Raw genomic sequence first — 19415 nt, 5'->3', positions numbered from 1 at the left:
GCGACTAAAAAACAGTTTGGTTGCCGATTCTACGTGTTTTGGCGACTAAAAACAGTTTGGTCGCTGAAAGTGAAGCTTTTTGGCTACTAAAAAAAAATTAGTAGCTAAAAATAGTCAATTGGCGACTAAAATTCAGTTTAGTAGCCAAAAGGGGACGTTTTTGGCGACTAAAAACAGGTTTAGTCGCCAAAACTGGTTTTTTTTAGGGGGGAATGAATTTTTTTAGCAACTAAAAACTAATTAGTAGCCAAAACTATACAATTGGCGACTAAAAAATAGATTTAGTCGCCAAAAGTGATCTAATTTTTTTTTAGTAAATAATTTATTTTTTACATAAATTATATTGAATAAAAATAATTATTTTTATATATATAGTTTTGTATAAATACCGGTCAAAGTAATATATAAATAATATATGTTACAATTATATTAATGTGATGTTGTAGTGGGATAGTGGAGAGAGTGTGTTGGTAAAGGTTTGGAATGTGGGATGGGTCGGTGGTTCAAATCTTGGGAACAGCAGAGGGTAAATTTTTTTTTTTTTCTGAAATATGCTTTTGGCGACTAAAAACAGTGGTCGCCAAAAGATTAACTATTGGCGACGAAAAGCTTAGTCGGCAAATGTATAAATAAAAAAAATAATTCACTATTGGCGACTAAAAGATTAGTCACTAAATGTATAATTTTCAAAAATGTAATTGATTATTGGCAACAAATTCTTTGGTCATTGAAAACTAAAACTTTGCCGACTAAAATTTTTTTAGTCGCCAATACCTCCGCCGACCATCTATTCACGACAAAACCGGCGACTAGAAAGTGAAAAGTTGACTTTTGGCAACTAAAAAATGACTTTTGGCGACTAAAAATTTAGTTGCCAAAGGTGTTTTTTCTTATAGTGAAAATATTGTATCGAATTGGATTTAAATCATTTGACCCTTCCAAATTGATACTTTTTTGTACTTCCCTATCTTTCTTGTAACGTTTTATTTATTTATCTAATAAAATGTTACAATATATATATATATACAATTACAATATATATATACACATATTTGTGAATGTAAGAAAGGTCTCATATCAAAATCCGCTTTGGACTCTGAAAATGTCAAAGCCGACCCTAAGCCCTACACAATTGGATGTGTGGTAAATTAGAAGTTGATATCTATTATATTATATCATTATAAATCAAATTGTCAAAAAATAAAAGAATAAAAAAAATATAAATAAAAAAATAATAATTGGGTCATGCAATACTACACCATAATAAAAATAAGTATTAATATTCCAAGGGGAAATAGGTTGGCCAAAGCCCACTTACAGTACCATCACCATAATAAAATTAAGCATTAATATTCAACCGACCTAATGTCTTACAATCATCCACAAAGGACTAATCTCCCACCCAGACCAACTTAGTAACCAAGCAAATACCAAACAACATTGGAGTCTTCGAAGAAAGGAATCAGAAACTTGCAGCACCAAAAAGTGCAGCACATATACATGATCCAACAACTTACAAGACTTTATTCGAGTGCACTTGGGTTTGGCGAGGCAAAAGCTAGCAACTCCTGGTCACTTTCAAACAAGGCCATGTCTTCTTTCAACAAAGTCATCCACACTTCTATTCCGTCACCATCTCTTGTGTCCCTCAATACAATTCCAATTGGGTTACCATGTAAAATACCAGTCGTATATGTTGGCTTCCCCCACCCGAAATCAAGTTCGTATAGACCAAACCTACACCAACTGCTAGCGTCTCCCTTGAGTCTCAACAGTTTTGTCTTTTCAGCGATGAAATTGTTATCCATGGACTGTTGAACCCCTTTCCTCAGCTGACAAACCAAGCCTGGCAAGTTTGTTTCCGCACCACCATCTTCGATCACTGCCCACAACAGTCCCGTTATATTTCCAAAAGAATATTCTGGTAAGGGTGGCTCAAGCCTTGTGCGCATGTTGACAGCCCCTGTCAACGCATATGCCTTTGGACTAGTTTCAAGTCCAAGGGCATATGATCGGGAGGCAGTCACAGCGCATTTCAAGAGGGCCGCAGTGACAGCTTCGACGCGGGTAGGTTGCTGCACGCCCGTGCTGGTCGCTTTGGCCTTGAGGGTAGCAACTTGCGATGCGTTGATCACAAACCTTTTTGTGACATTCTTCTTGGTCATCTGCATGAATGTCATTGACAACACCGGGCAGTCCTCTCTCGGTGGGAAGCGAGACGAGGCAGCAATGAAATCTGGGACAATAGTCTCAGACGATCGAGGGCGATGTCGGACCAGGCCTTCACGAAGGCGGCATACACGACTCCATCGGCGATCTTGTGAAACATACGCACACAAAGTGCCATTCCGCAGCATGGAAAGAAGTTAAGTTGAACGAACAACAGAGGGTTCTTGTTAAAGTCTTCGGGGTCGGGTTCAAATAAACGGTACATTTCTTCGGCTTTGGGTTGTTCAAGAATGTCTGAGAGATGATAGTCGGTGACTCGAGCTTCCAAATAATCAACACCCTCGTCGTTACAATCGATAAAGAGATTGTCTCTCAGTCTTCCGGCAAGTGGGTAGAAGCGAGTGAGGGTTTCAAAGAGAGTTTCCTTTAAGCGTTGGGATCTTATGCTAACCATCTCTTCGTGATTATAATGATGGGGCGAGTGAGGATCTTAGAGTTGACAAAGAAGAAAATAACTGGGATGTAATGATGGGGAGAGAATTGATCCCTAGAACAGAGCTTGTAAATTCTAAATTGATTGCGAGTGGGAGAAAATGGCTTGATGATTTCTCTAGCTACTATCTCATCCTTCATCTCCGTGCTTGTCTCTATATTTTGCTTTGCTATAAGAGTCCAGATCCCCTCCTTGAGTCCCCTCCTTCATTCCCTCCTTGCAGGGGCCTTCGGGTCCACTTTGAGGCCCAGTTTTGATAATCCGAACCGTTCATATTTTTAGATTTATTTATTATATTATACCTGTAAAAAATTAAGTTGATCGGATATCAGAAAGTATGCGTTCAGAAAATTGAGACTACAAACTATTTTTTAATAAACAGTTTTCCGAACACATACTTTATGATATTCGATTAACTTGATTTTTTACAGGTATGATATACTGAATAAATCTAAAAATATGAACGGTTCGAATTATCAAAATTGGGCCTCAAAGTGGACCCGAAGGCCCATGCAAGGAGGGAAGGAAGGAGGGGGCTCAAGGGGAGGATCCCAATTCTTGCTATAAACACTACAAGGGTGGAGAATATAGAGGGCCTTCCACGTATGAGAATATATATATATATATATATATATATATATATATATATATATGAACTGAGAAAGGTGGTTTCTCATTACATGTGAGCCACGCCTCACGACTTCAACTTTATTTATTTATTTTTATTATCACACATTCTAAATCTTAAGGGTGTGTTTGGTAACGTTTACGTTTTCAGTTTATATTTACAAAAATTTTATAAACTGGTTTTTGTTTATTTTTTGTTTATTTTTAGAAAAACATAAACTACAAATGAGTTTGGTAATTGACAAAATGTTTTTAAAAAATTTAAAATATAAAAAAGAGTGAGAAATGGCAAGTGGCGGCGGAAGACGGTGGTGGAAAGTGGTGACAGTGGGTGGTGGCCGGTACGTGGTGGTGGTGGTGGGTGAGTGGGTGACGGTGGCGGGTGGTAGCGAGTGGGTGGTCGTGGTCGTGGTGGCGGCGGGAGGTTGGTGGTGGTGGTGGCAGGTGGATGGCGGATGGCGGGTGGTGGGGGGTGGTAGTGGGTGGGTGGTGGTGGTGGTGGTGACGGGTGGTTGGTGGTGGTGGCAAGTGGGTAGCGGGTGGTAGCGAGTGGGTGGTGGTGGTGGTGGTGGCAGCGGCGGGAGGTTGGTGGTGGTGGTGGCAAGTGGGTGGCAGATGAGGGATGGTAGCGGGTGGGTGGGGGTGGTGGTGGTGGTGGGTGGGTGGGTGACGGTGGCGGGTGGTGGGTAGTAGCGAGTGGGTGGTGGTGGTGGTGGTGGTGACGGGTGGTTGGTGGTGGTGGCAAGTGGGTGACGGGTAGGTGGCGGGTGGTGGCGGTGGGTGGGTGGATGACGGTGGCGGGTGGTGGGTGGTAGAAGTGGGTGGTGATAGTGGTGGTGGCGGGTGGTTGTGGCAGGTGGGTGACGGATGGGGGGTGGTGGTGGCAAGTGGGTGACGGATGGCGGGTAGGTGGTGGTGGTGAGTGGGTGGGTGACGGTGGCGGGTGGTGGGTGATAGCGAGCGGGTGCTGGTGGTGGTTGGTGGTGGTGGTGGCAGATGGGTGGTGGTGCTGGTGGTGGGTGGTAGGTGGGTGGGTGACGGTGGCATGTGGCAGGTGGTAGCAAGTGGGTGGTTGTGGTGGTGGTGGTAGCAGGTGGTGGGTGGTGGTGGCAAGTGGGTGGCGGGTGGTGGTGGTGGGTGGGTAGGTGACGGTGGCGGGTGGCAGGTGGTAGTTGGTGCGAGTGGGTGGTGACGATGGTAGTGGCAGGTAGTGGTGGCAGGCGGGTGACGGATGGCGGGTGGGTGGTGGTGGTGGGTAAGTGGGTTATGGTGGCGGGTGGTGGGTGGTGGTGGTGGTTGGTGGTGGTGGCAGGTGGGTGGCGGATGGCAGGTGGTGGCGGGTGGGTGGTGGGTGGGTGGGTGACGGTGGCAGGTGGTAGCAAGTGGGTGGTTGTGGCGGTGATGGTGGCAGGTGGTGGGTGGCGGATGGCGAGTGGCGGGTGGTGGTGGTGGCGGTGGTGGGTGGGTGGGTGACGGTGGCGGGTGGTAGGTAGTAGCGAGTGGGTGATGGGTGGTGGTGGCAGGTGGGTGGCGGGCGGGTGGTGGGTGATGGTGGTGGTGGTGGTGGTGGTGGTGGCGGCGGCGGCGGCGGCGGCGGCGAGGGGTGGGTGGTTTCGGCCAGTGGGTGGCTGGTGGCTGGTGGTGACGGGTGGTGGCTAGTGGTGACAAGTGGGTGGTGAGTGGTGGTGACAGGTGGTGGTGGTGGGGAGTGGGTAGTGGGTGGTGGTGGCAGAAGACGGTGGTGGAAAATGGTAGCGGGTGGTGGCTAGTGTTGGATGATAAAAAAAAAAAAACTCAAAACTCAAAACAGAAACACATTTTTTGTGTTTTCATTTTTTGGCCAAATTTATAAACTGAGACCACTAATTTATAAATCAAAAATTTTACCAAACAAGTTTTTATTTGAGTTTTTAAAATTTTTATAAATATAAACAGAAAACTGAAAACGTAAGTGTTACCAAACGGCACCTAAACTTTAAACCTTTAAGTTTTAATTCTATTAATTTAAGATCTACATTTTTAATAAGAACCAAATTCTCCCCAATCTATAGTAGATTGAACTGTATATTTGGGTTTGTGAGGTCCATTATGAGTATTATCTCAATAATTTGAGCAAAAGTAATTTTAGAGACTCACATTTTAGATTTACAAATTTATCCACAATAATGTGGTAAAAAGATAGGTCTTATATTATTGAGTATGTAACTAATCAAAAGTTGACACCTATCGTACTATTTCATTATAGGCCAAATTGTGAGTGTTTTTTTGTTGGTCTCAAATATTTTCCTTTGAACAATTCATTTTTTAGACCACAATATGTAAACTATTCATGAAAAAAAATAAGGTTGATTCAATAATCATAATCACGTTTTATTTATTGTATTTTAATCTAAAAAAAATATGACTTAGATTTGGGATAATATGCAGTTTAAATCATCATAATAGACTCATGATGCCCAAAAGAAAATTTTAGAAAAAGTGAAAGTCAACGAAAAGAAATAAAAAAGAACATACATTTTCTGGCAAGCATTTTATTAAGATGAAGATTTTGTAACAAAAAGATATTAAAATTTAAAAATTTAGTTATAAATAACTCAAACATTTAAATTTTCTTGTGTTTTCTTCACAAAAAATTAAAAATTAGTTACAATGCTAATATGGATTGTACAAAAAAAATTACCTTAAACTATTTTCAAGCTAAACGAAATCATAAAAGTTAATTTTTTTTTTCTCTTTTCATTCATCCTAAACAAATTGAGCCAAAGTGACCTGGTGAGAATCTATCTCATTCTCGGTATGATGTCAATGCCAATGCTCAATCCATTTCAGTTAACTTGTCCTGTTGAGTAGGGGTGATAAACGAATCAAACAGCTCAAACTCAACTCGTGTTCAGCTCATTAAAAGTTCGGTTGAGCTCAGTTTGTTAAGTAAATAAGTTAAGTTTGAATACATTTCGAAACTCATTAAAATTTTCAAAATTGCTCGTTTAGCTAGGTTTACTAAGTCTAAAACTATATAAAAATACCAAATTAGTTGAACACGACTCAACAAAAACCCATTTGAGTTCGGCTCGAAAGTTTAACGAATTAAATTTTGAACAAATTTTGAAACTCATTAAAATTATCAAACTAAACTTGAACAATTAACTGTTCGGCTCGTTTATCACCCCTACCGTTGAGTGATAATGATAAATAATTGAGAAGATTATTTTTTTAAAAAAAAAAACCCTAGACTTTAACCTCAATAAGAAATTAAACTCCAAAATTTTAATTTCATCATTTTAAACCCAACATTTTAAAATGAGTTTCAATTCATTTTTTGAAATGAGTCTTATATATATTCCGCTTAAAACAACTAGCGGAGCTCTTCTTTTTCTGTTTTTTTTTCTTTTCCTTTTTGGGAACAAATACTTACCTGAATAACCATAAACCAAAGATGCATTTTATCAAACACATTACCTATCCACCTTGTTTTCTTGTAGGAATGATTCACGTTTTGTTAATAGTACTACTATGTGAGTGTTCGGAAAGTTATTATTTTAATAGGTTATTTTAATTTTTGACTATTTTAGAAGGCTAAATTTTTATATCTAGGAAGATAGTTAAATTTTTTTGTAGTTGGATATGATATTTGTGAGATAAAAAGTGAAATGATTATGAATTTAATGTGATATTTTGTTTTATTAATTATTTTAACCTATTTTATTTTTTAGTGTTATTTTAACAAAAAAAGAAAAAAAGAAAAAAAAACCGAAAATGTTGCTTCCCAAACACCCCTTATGTAGGTAGTAGAAATTCTAAAGTTGAAAGAATGATTCACGTTTTGTTAATAGTACTACTATGTAGGTAGTAGATATTTTAAAGTTGATGTGGTTTAGACCATCTCCAACGATACATCAAATCATGTATCAGATTTAAAATTTGATGAAAAAGTGACTTTTTCAAGTTCCAATGGTTTTACCAATTTGATATTAAAATAAGAATGGAACAAACATTTCATCAAACTGAAGACAAACTCTGTATATCAGTATTTCACTGTGCTTGACCATTAGGGTGGGCCAACCGGTCAACCAACCGGATGTCCGGCCGGTTGACCCACCGGTCGACTGGTTTTCTTTCAAATAGGTAGGTTCAAACCGGTCAAAAAGGTTCAAGCAGGTAAAAAAAATAAAAATTTAGCCTTACTAGTGGACCGGCAGGTCGGCCCTTCCCTTTTGAGGCACGGTTTGAGCAAGTCATATCAAATTGAGAAAATTGACTTTTTTTTATTCAAATTTGATGAAAAATTTGGTTCACCGTTGGAAGTGCTCTTGTGTGGGGCAAGTGTAGCCGACAACTTTTGCTGGATGGAACCAATGATGGATCCCCCCGCGCGGGAGGTAGGGGCGGCAAGGGTAATCGACAACTTTTGCTGGGCGGAACCAATGATGGATCGGGGGGTGTTTTGTTGGGTGCAGCCAATGATGGATCTGGGGGGTAGTGTAACCGACAACTTTTACTGGGTGGAGCAAATGATGGATTAGGGGTCTAAAAATTTTAAAAAAAAATCTTAGGCCTTGTTTAGCATATATTTAAAAAGTCAAAAAGTTAAAAAGTCATTATGCTATTTAAATCACATCATCTTATTTAAGTCACATCACCTTTCTATCACATCACTTCAAATCCAACCAATATTTCATAAAAAATAAAAAAAAATACTTATTTAGACTATCCCAAACAACCCCTTATATTATATTAGAAATTTTAAAATAATTTAAAATTATAAGAGTTCGCATCCTTAAATTTTTTATAGATAATTTTAAAATTATATAGAATAGTCTCTCAATTTTTTAAATTATAGAGTAACCCCCCAAAAATATAATCCTAAATCCGTCCATGGGTGGAACAACATCTCTTTAAATTAGAGTGTATGTTTTTACCTCTTGTATTAATTCACTATAACATGTAAAAATTTTAGAAATTAAAAATTTTAATTTTTGAAAGTGAAAATTTTGTTATAAAAAATATTTAAGGGGTAATTTCTATCATCATGAGAATAGTCGCTAAAAAATCGTCTTGAAAAGTCAAAAATAAAGCTTTTAGCAACAAAATTTTAAAAATATCACTAATAAATAGACTTTTAGAAACAAAATAATTTAGTCTCAAAATAATTTATTTTTTGAGACAAAAAATTTGGTCCCAAAAAAATAATAATTTATTACTAATGTCTAAGTTTTGTTGATCAAAATATAATAATAATATTTTTTGTAACAAAAATATTTAATCCTTAAAAATAATTTTATCCGTAAATTTTGATCTTTAAAACTTTAAGGACTTGTTTGGTTTGTTTTTGGGAGAGTTGTTTTTGAATTTTTTTTTTTTAAATTTTGTTTGGTTTGTGATTTTTCTCAAAAAATTTTCAAAATCACTCTCTCTCTCACACATCAATCAATCACTTTTTCTTTCTTCTCTTTCCTTCTCAGTCACTTTTTTTTCTCTCACACATCTACTCAATGAGTGTGGCTGAGATGAGGATGCTAAGGTGGATGTGTGGTAAGACTAGACAAGACAGGATTAGGAATGAGTGTATTTGGGAATGGGTAGGAGTAGTACCGATAGAAGATAAGTTGAAAGAGAATCGTTTGAGATGGTTCGGTCATATTCAACGGAGACCAACAGAGGCAGTAGTGAAGAGATGCGATGTTATAACGGTAGATGGAAGTGTTAGGGGACGGGGTAGGCCTAGATTAACGTTGACTAGCGTTATAAATAGATATATGAATCTACTTAATTTGATTAATGAAATGACTTTTGATAGGGTCGCGTGGAGAAAAAGGATTCATGTAGCCGATCCCATTTGATGGAACTTAAAGCTTGGTTTGGTTTAGTTTAGTTACATCTATTCAATTATAACAAAATATCAAATCATCTCAAATTCTCAAACTCCAAAATTACTTTCAAAATATATAACTAAACAAATTAAAAAAAATTAAAATTCTCTCTCCCAAAAACAAACCAAACAATCGTTGGTTTCGGGGAATTGTGGAGCCAATCAATTATGAATTTTGCTGACACTCTACACTGGTAAATGGGTATACCCCTTGGTGATTTTTTTTAATAGACTTTACTTGTCAAAAAGAAAAAGAAAGGCCACTACTGCTGCTGTATGTAGCGTATGAAGTGAAAATGAGTTAGACGCAGACACTAGGAGCAGTTAAATATAACTACTAGTAATGAGAAAAAAATCATTATTAAATTGGTACTGGAGTTAGTATTACGAATCTAAAGAAAATTTTGTATAATTAAAATTACAATCCATTGTGTTCGTTCAATATATCTTCACCTTGAAATTTAGAAATCTTAAGTCATTTCATATAATATTTTTTTTTTCAAAAAATTCATAAGTTTTCTTCATAATATTTTTTAATATCTAAAATATTGTAAAGCATAAATTGAAAATAAAATATAATAAAATAACTTAGAAAGACCTTTCATTTGTCAATATTTATTAATGGTAATACATGAATGGGCAAATTACAAATACCTCTCCTGAAATTTGGTGGAAATACAGATTTCTCCCTGAGATTTGAGAAATTACATCCCGTCCCCTGAAGTTTATATTTTCATATCAAATTGTCCCCTGAGGTTTTTATTTTCATACAGATTCCCCTCTAATTTTTCCTAATTTGTTATGAAAATTTGACCCTCAGGGAGAAATTTGTAATTTCTCAAACCTCAGGGGAAAATTTGTATTTTTACCAAATTTCGAGGGGGTGTTTGTAATTTACCCTAAATGAATACATATACAATTTTTACTTTCTTTTACCTACTGCACTTGAAAACCTTAACTACTAATTTAAAAAATATAGAAGTCTCAACTCATTTGGGTACATAATGAATAAGGTTGTGTTTTTTTTCATATTTTTTACAAGGAATAAGTGAAAGAGTGTGATTTAGATTTTATAAATTGAAGATAATTTTCGGGTAATAATTTATCTATGTCTCTATCTCTCTTTTATTTTAGCATTATGTGATATTTTTAATTTATAAATTTTAAAGAACACTACAAAAAATTAAGGTTTTAGAGACCAAAATTTAGGGACAAAATTATTTTTTAAGGACCAAATAATTTTGTTGTGAAAAGTATCGTTATTATATTTTTAGCAATAAAAATTGGACATTAGTGATGCATTATTATCCTTTTGAGACCAAGTTTTTTGTCTCAAAAAATAAACCATTTTCAGATCAAATTATTTTGTTCCTAAAAGTCTATTTATTAATGACATTTTCAAAATTTTGTTGCTAAAAGCCTTATTTTTTACTTTTCAGGACAACCTTTAGCGACTATTCTCATAACGATGGAAATTGATCCCTAAGGTAGCGTTTGGTAACGTTTACGTTTTTTGTTTATGTTTACAAAAATTTTATAAACTAATTTTTGTTTATTTTTAGAAAAATATAAATTACAAACGCGTTTCGTTTGAATAAAATATTTAAAAACATAAACTAAAAAATATGTTTGTTCAGGCTTAAAATATTTATATTTATTTTTATTATTTATGACAATAGGATCACACACATTATAATTGAAAAAAAATTAATTAAAAAATAATTAAAAAAAATTAATAGGAAAAAAATTTAATTGAAAAAAAAAATTATTTGAAAAAAATGAAAAAAATTAATTAAAAAAATAATTGAAAAAAATTTAATTGGGAAAAAAATATTTGAAAAAAAATTAATTGAAAAAAAGATTAATTGAAAAAAAAATTATTTGGAAAAAAAATTAATTGAAAAAAAATTATTTGATAAAAAATAAATGAAAAAAAAATAATTGAAAAAAAATTAATTGAAAAAAAAATTAATTGAAAAAGAATAATTGAAAAAAAATTATTTGAAAAAAAAATTATTTGAAAAAAAAATAATCGAAAATAAATTATTTAAAAAAAAATTAATTGAAAAAAAAAATTGAAAACTGAAAACATAAACTCATTTCTTGAGTTTACATTTTTTCCTCAAATTTATAAACTGAGACAACCATTTATAAACCAAAAAAATTATCAAATAAGTTTTTATGACAGTTTTTAAAATTTGTGTAAATATAAACTGAAAACTGAAAACGGAATGGTTACCAAACAGGCCCTAAATGTCTTTTGTCACAAAATTTTCTTTTAAAGATCAAAACATATAACCTCTAAAACTCTTATATGTTATAGTGGAAAAAGTACATTTTTAAAATTTTAGGTCAAGTTTAATAAAATAATAAGTATAATTTTATTGACTAGTAACTTAAATCTATTGAAATAGTGTTTTATTGATTAATAAGCTATGTTTAATTAAGTAGTAAGTGAAGTTTGATTGAATAGTAAGTAAAAACTCATTGAGTAATAACTAAAGCACTACATGAAATGACACTTTTGGTGACCAAATTTGGCGACTAAAAAAATTTAGGCGCCAAAAGTTGTGGAATTGGCAACCAGAAATTCTATTAGTCAGCCAAAGTAGAAGATTTATGGGTTGTTTGGGATGTCCTAAATAAGTGCACTTTTTGTCTTTTTAGATTAAAAAATTGAGGTTGAAAATATGAATGTTTGGGTTAACTTTTTGACTTTTTATAGAAAAATATGTATTAAAAAATTGTATAAATTAATGTGTAGGGAAAAATTAGTATTAAGAGTCGTGCAGCCGTAATTATTGACTTTTGGTGAATAGTGATAACTTTTTAACTTTTTGAGTAATTTTTTAACTTTTTGACTTTTTTGAGACTTCCCAAACTTGGCCTTAGCTACTAAAGTTTTTTAGTTGGTGAATATTGATTATTGGCAACTAAAACACATTTAGTCGCTAAAAATTCCCCAATTGGCGACTAAAACAATTTTTAGTGGCAAAAAATGGGACAATTGGCGATGAAAACAATTTTTAGTCGTTGTATATTTACGTTTGGCTATTTAATTTATTTAGTCACCGAAGGAAAAACAAAAATCTACTTTTCATGTTTGGTGACCAAACGTTTAGTCGGCAAAACATTCTTTTCAGCGAATTGGCGATGAAAAAATATTTTTGTCGCTAAATATTCCGTCATAGGCTACTAAACAAATTTTAGTCGGCGATAGTATATAATTTAGGCTACTAAATTGTTTTTAGTTGTCGTCTTATATCTTTTGCCGACAAAATAATATTTAATTTCCAAATTGCATCAGATTTTTTGCATCCTTTTTAGCGACCAAAATAATATTTAGTCGCCAAATGGCTTGAAATTACTCATTATATACATTTCCCGACAAATAAATTATTTAGCCGTGGAAGCTCAAAATTTTATAGAGGGAATAATTTCATATTCGCTCTCTATGTATACACCACAACCACAGAACCTCTCTCTCATTAAACCTCAGGATTGCAAATCAACAAACCTCACGACCGCGCATCTTCAGCACCATAAATCCCCATACGTCGCAAATCAGAACTGCCACCACCTCTAACAGGTTCACTTTCTGTCTTGCTCTGACTCTCTCTCTCTCTCTCTCTCTCTCTCTCTCTCTCTCTTTCTACCCCTTCTTCTATTTCCCTAACTATGAAATCTTGCTCTAGGGTTGTTTATTTTACCCATTCATTTTAATTTTGTCTTCATTTTTGAAATGGGTTTGTTTGAAGTGATTTCATGACTAGAGTTTTATGGGTTTAATATTGTAAATGGGTTTGATTTTAGTGTTTGATATCTTTTCCCCTATTTTCCCTTTCTATCTCATTAGTTTAAAATCCCTAATCCATTGTATGTAATCTCATGTATTGAAAAGTAGAAATTATCAAATAAAAGTGTTATCAGTGGCGCTATATGAGATTGAGATCTAATCCTTTTTCAAAGGTTCTAGGGAAGCATCTGTTTTGAACTTGCAAAGAGTGTCACACCCCAAACCTGGGCATGACTGACCGTGACCCACAGGGACTTAGCTCAAGGCACACGTAAGCCTATACATGAACCCAAAATCACAAAGAATAAATGTGATGATAGCCTAGAAATAAATAAATCAAAACCCAATCCAGTGACAAGTCACAAGTATAAATGGTAAAACTAGCCATAACCAACTTCTAAAAATATATCCTAAATGGAACACAAATCGCCCACAAAATAAAATAATTCTAAATAAAATTCAACCACAATGTGGGTGTTTGGAAAGTGAGTTTTTATGTAGATTTTTTAATTGTAGGATATTATTGGAGAAATTTTTTTTTTTTTTTGTGTTTAGGAAGATAGTTAGGTTTTTTTGTGGTTGGATGTGATGTTTGTGAAAGAAAAGGTGAACTGATTATGGGGTTGGAAGTGATATTTTGTTTGGATGTATTTTTTTTGGTATTGCAAAAAGTTTGTCTTTTTGTAAAAAAAACAAAAAAAAACCCAAGTTCAAGACTTCCCAAACACCACCAATGTATGCACAAAACTGACATAACAAACTACAATAAAATCAATGAATGCCCTAGAGGTCCATGCAATTGAGTCCCTGCTACGCCATGAGTCCACTCTAAGTCCTTCTAACACCTGGAAATTATAAACAACCAGGTCAACTGATAGCTCAGTGAGTAGCAACATGGATAGTAAATACAGTTTTGAAGACAATGTTCAATTCCAAAATAAGATATGTATCACAGAAACTGGGTTGACATACAGTTTGGTAAAGATAATCTGTTTCAAAAAGAAGATTCCGCAGTTCAACAGTTAAAATACTCATATCTCTGAAGAACATGATAAATGACATTTTCCACTTAAAACAGATTACAACATGAACACCAATAATTTTCTAGGTACCAAGAAATAACAAGTAACATGCCACACAGTTCTCAAGGCAATAAGTCCCGTTGGATCCAATACTGAACTAAGAGTCATCCTCGGGGTGGCAACTCGGGCCTTTTCTCTAAGATGATCTGATTGAAGGTCGCCTAGCTTAACCTAGGTCTTTTCCTTACAATCGTTGAGTACTAGAGTCATCATGGCCCAACCCGGATCTTTTTCCTAGTGGCCAGAGTCACCACACAGTGGAATAATTTCCCTGGACTAGAATACACAATGGTCCTGATAATCAATACAATTCAGTTTCGCAAAACATGGTAGTTCACCATTATAAATGTGAAACCATAACAAGTAGTCCACAGTATGCCAAGTTTACACATGTTGCAGAAATAATTTAATTCCATCGATAATATAATAATTTATCAAAACAGCTTAGTCCTGAAACAATAATTTAATTTTCCAACAGTTCAGGATAAGGGAACATTTATAAAAATATGTAGCATGCAACTACTCACCTAGAAACAGAATAATGTAATCATCGAATAGAGTATAAAAGTCCAACTAGTGTCCTGAACCAAGTATGAAAACTACACGTCACTACTAATTTAAAAATACTAAAGAATGGGAACTAAGTAACCTCAAACTAAAGCGCACTAACACGGCTTAACCCAACTCACCGTTACTCTTAAATATTACCTAAGTTCATGTTCTGCAAGGTCAAAAATCACCCAAGACATGGGTTCAAATCGAAAATTAATTAAATGTAACTTTAAGATAAAATAGAATTTTAAACAAGCTTTCCCAATCTATTCGCTAACTTTGAAAATTAAAAAACCCACTCCATGTTGTTCAAAAAATTCCAAAACCCACCAGATATCAACTAATATATCGTAAGTTTCAAACCCAATTGGTTTTACTTGATTTGCTTATCAAAATAATTATTTACGATTAATTATGCCCAAACAGGTCACTTTCTGCAGCACTTTAAAGAAATTAATGGTTCTCTTAGTATACATGAGAAATCAAAGCAAGGCCAAAAATGTAAGAAACTAGACTCGTAACTGGTTCTAATGACACTGATTTGATAATTTTCGGATTTATACCCAAAGAGAACAACACTTCCGAAATTGCTATTTAACACCAGTTTTCTGGACAGATTTGAACGCACCTATTAATATAGCTTGTGACTCCCAAAAATTATGAGAAACTTTTGATATGCAATTCAATATCTAATTAATCTACTGTAAAAATTTCAGTTCAAAATTCATCTGTTTGATATGATTCCTCAATTTTTAAAGTTTGTGGTTCTATGTAGAATTTTTATCCAACGACTTTAGCTCCTTAATTCGCTTCCACATTTTGCATGATAATAATATACAGTGAAAAATCTAGAAATCCCCTAGATGTTGATTTGTGATTATGTATCAATTTTAAGCAGAATATAACAATCTCAATCAAACAATCAAGACAAAGAAACACAATGATTTTACGTGGAAAAAACCACAATTGGACACCTCCAACTGTGATAAAAAACCACGGGCAACAGCCACAAAACAATCCACTAAGAAGATTTAAAGGAATTACACAGGTATACTCTCAATTACCTAGCGAATCCACGCCTAATTGAACCAACCTCTATGTGCCTCTTCCACCCCGTCTTCACCTTGGAATTGTCTTTACGATGAGCCACCCCGGAATCCACCAAAGCTTTAGGCTCGAATTCTTCAGAATCCACCGAAGAACAACTCTCTCTTTTGTAGAACAAAACACAACCTTTGATGTACTCTCTTTAAACCATGAGTTGAATACTCAATAAAACATCAAAGAAAACTCACAAAGTATCCCCAGATATAAATCCTAGAACCCAAAAAGAAGATCTGGAGTAGTAATCCTAAAATCTGACCCAACACGCGAATTTATAGAATCTGTCCCGCGATCTCCGCTCGAGCGCCAAACATCCCGCTCGAGCGTCTTCAGCAAAATATGCGTGTGATATAACAGAGGTCCGCTCGAGCGCCAGAAAGCCCGCTCGAGCGCGAAATCACACATCTCAGTACTTTTGCAGGCGACCAAAACTGCTGGAACCAGGGATTCTCCGCTCGAGCGGACAGGCAATTTTGAATGCATTTTTGCATTTTGCTTCGGGGGCGTTGCCCCTCGACCCCGCCGTGGCGCTGCCCTGGACCCGCCAAGGGGCGCTGCCCCCTGGACCCTGGCGAGCTGACCGGGCAGCTCGATCCCCGTCATAATCAGCGAAGTGGCAATCTTGAAAGCTTTAGCATCATAAACTTTTCTGAAAGGCACAATTCGGGTTGGATTCGCATCTAAAACACTCATAGCCTCACTGAAATAAAAGTGCGAAAAAATTACAACTCAAAGGAGTTTTGTCAAACGGGATTGCCAAAAATAAAACCTAACATACAGAAAACACTATTCCAATCAGCCAAACCGTTCCTTTTTCTTCCAACAACTCACAACACCCACAAGCACCATAACTATGTAAACAACATATTATAATAGAACAAGAATAGATTGATTATTACCTTGGAGAGTTGTTGAGACTGAAAATTTCTCTCTCTGTCTCTCTCTCTCTTCTCTCCCTCTCTCTCTCTCTCTCTCTCTCTCTCCCGTGGCTGCTTTATGTTGAAAGTGTTGTGGAAAACAATTATAATAAGGGTTAGGGTTTTTGTTAGGGAAACTAGGGTTTTGTTTTGTTTTTATATATATAATTAACAACCCCTCTTATTTATTATCTATTATTATTATTATTATTATCTTTTAAAATTGTAGACATCCATAACAAATTTGTTTTAGGTTTAAAATTAATTAAAAGACCCTCCAAATATTTAATTTGCACTTAAAAGATTCACAATAAAATATTTGTTGTAAAATTATTATTACTTAATTATTTATTTGATTTGTATATTCAGGTTCTCACAGTTTGGTTGAGGGAGAACCGAAGGTTGTGGTAGGATAGGTTGCTATTTGTTTTGTGTATGGTTAGTAGCTATTTGGGAAGGGACTTATCTATTCCATAGTTTAAAAGAATAGAACCTTCTTGCTGATACTTCTTCTTGGATTTCATCAATTGCAATTGCTTGACAAATACTTGTTATATCTATGCTTTTCCTTTTAAGTAAATCCTCTTAAGTAAATCATTGGAAACACTAAAACTCCATTGGATCATAGATTTTTTTTAAACTATGGAATAGATAAGTCAGTGAATTGATACAAAATAGTGAATTGATACAAAATCCAACAGCCTACAGGATACTAAAAACAGTGAATTGATACCTTTCTTCCTTTTTTTTGTATCTCCTACCACCTACAAGATACTAAAAATAGTGAATTGATACAAAATCCAATACCCAATTTGACAACTATAATTACAAATTAATTCAGTATTTGTTTTGATTCGTTTGGTTGTTTTGAACTCTGTGAAATGGGAAGACTATGAAGCTAAAGAAGTTAAGGATTTATACGCAAACTAAGGTAAGCTTAATTGTGGCAAGAATTTGAGACCTGGAAAACCTCAAGTCGCCATTTTTCTTGCATGATACATTAGTTTGCAAGAATAAAAATTAATAAATTTATTAATTTATATTACATTTTCCTATTATTAAATGTTAAGTTATGGCACTTGTCCATTAATATGTAATTCCCGATAGTATTGTCATTAACTTTGTGATGTTGATAATATATATATATATATTTTTTTTTTAGTTGGAGAAGTGGAGCGTCAACAAGGTGGGTGGAATCCGGTATTCCGTCGACGACAAGGTAGAAGTGGGGCGGCAGCACAACTTCACACGATCTTTGTCGATGAGATCCCAGACTCGATGAATGCTAAAGGTTTGTTTGCCATGTTTTCCAACTTTGGGGTTGTCAAGGATGTCTACATCCCAGAGAAATGAAGAAAAGCGACGAAAACCAGATTTGGATTTGTATGATATGATTGTCCTATCGTAGCGGGGATTGCAATTCAGAAAGCCAATGGAGTGTGGTGTGATGATAAATCTTTGAAGGTGCAAAAAGCTAATTCCGAAAAAGAAAAGGATCTGAGTAATCCAAGACCAGGAGCACATAAACCAGATGGAGTCTTAAGATTGTCTGGTGCTAGTATTGGAGGGAGATGTTCTTATGCGGAGGTTCTGAAAGGAGGGAGGTCTTACAGTGGTTATTATATCAGAATTAAAGTGGAGAAATATGCCATTGGTTGGTTACTACTGAGTGCAGTAATCAAATTTAAACCTCACTGTAACTTCAATGATTTTAAGTCTGAATGTCGTAATATAGGATTAAAGGACATACAACTTAGAGAAGGAGAAGGGCTAAATGTGTTTATCACTTTTAAATCTAAAGAAGATATGAAGGAATCATTGAACAATTTTGGAGGTTGGTTATTGGAGTGGTGTGATTCAATCATTGAGTGGAACAATGGTGTGAGGTTAGATAATGAAAGACTGGTTTGGTTAAGTTGTTTTGGAATGCCTCCAAATCTATGGAATGTTAATAACTTCAGGAAAATTGGTGAAGCTTGTGGTGTAGTCATGGAGCTTGATCATAACGTATTAAGTATGAAGTCTTCGAAGTGTGGGAAAATCAGAATATGCACATATGAACTGGAACATATTGATAAATTGGTTATTCTGCAAAAAGATGGTAGATCCTACCCTGTTCGTGTAGTCAAAGCTGGGGATCTGCCAACAACATCCATGGATGGCGGTGACCATTATTCTGTAACTTGTCATGCATGCAGGAGTAAAGGTGATGACGTAGGAAATATTGGGACTGATGTGGAGAGAAGCCATTACATGGCACATAGTAAGAAGTCCAATGATGTGTTGGTGGGAGCAGGACATAAGCATACGTGTACTTCAGACTCTATATCGATGGTTAATGAGACAGGCATGGAGATGGGAATTCGCAATCATGATGTAGTCCATCCAGTACCCAATGTCAGCTTGCAGGCACCATTAGTAAGGGAGGTTGACAGGGGTGGAAGACGAGGAGGTGAGGTGTTGGAGACATCTAATGGGCCCCATGGGCTTATAAAAAGTTTAAGTACAGGAGATTTTAATAGGCTTGACATATCTTTGGAAGTTGTTTTGAATAAAGCCCAATTTGATGGGAATCGTCTGGGGCCTGATAATGCTAAGGTCAGTTCTATTGAAGAGGTTAACCCAATTGAAGAAGGTGAGGCTTCTAATAACATTGATGATGAGTCCAGCCCAAGTGAGGAAGAAAGAGAAATACATCGACCTGGTGCTTATGTTTGGGCTAGTAAAGCAGAGGCCCAGCTCAATGAAAGTAGGGTGTTCGAAAAATTTTGGAGAAGAAAATGACAAAATAGAATATCATTTAGGA

General features: G+C 35.3%; 1 pseudogene; it reads right to left on the bottom strand.

Annotated features, from left to right (window-relative positions):
• Positions 1–1127: 1127 nt before the first annotated feature.
• Positions 1128–2761, bottom strand: LOC114261556 (limonoid 7-O-acetyltransferse-like; annotated as a pseudogene).
• Positions 2762–19415: the final 16654 nt, after the last annotated feature.

The sequence above is a fragment of the Camellia sinensis genome, chromosome 9 (genome assembly GCF_055761805.1).
Source record: "Camellia sinensis isolate YWXY chromosome 9, ASM5576180v1, whole genome shotgun sequence".
Classification (NCBI taxonomy): Eukaryota; Viridiplantae; Streptophyta; class Magnoliopsida; order Ericales; family Theaceae; genus Camellia; species Camellia sinensis.
The sequence above is the reverse complement of the archived record's forward strand: the minus strand, read 5'-3'. Positions and strand labels throughout refer to the sequence as shown.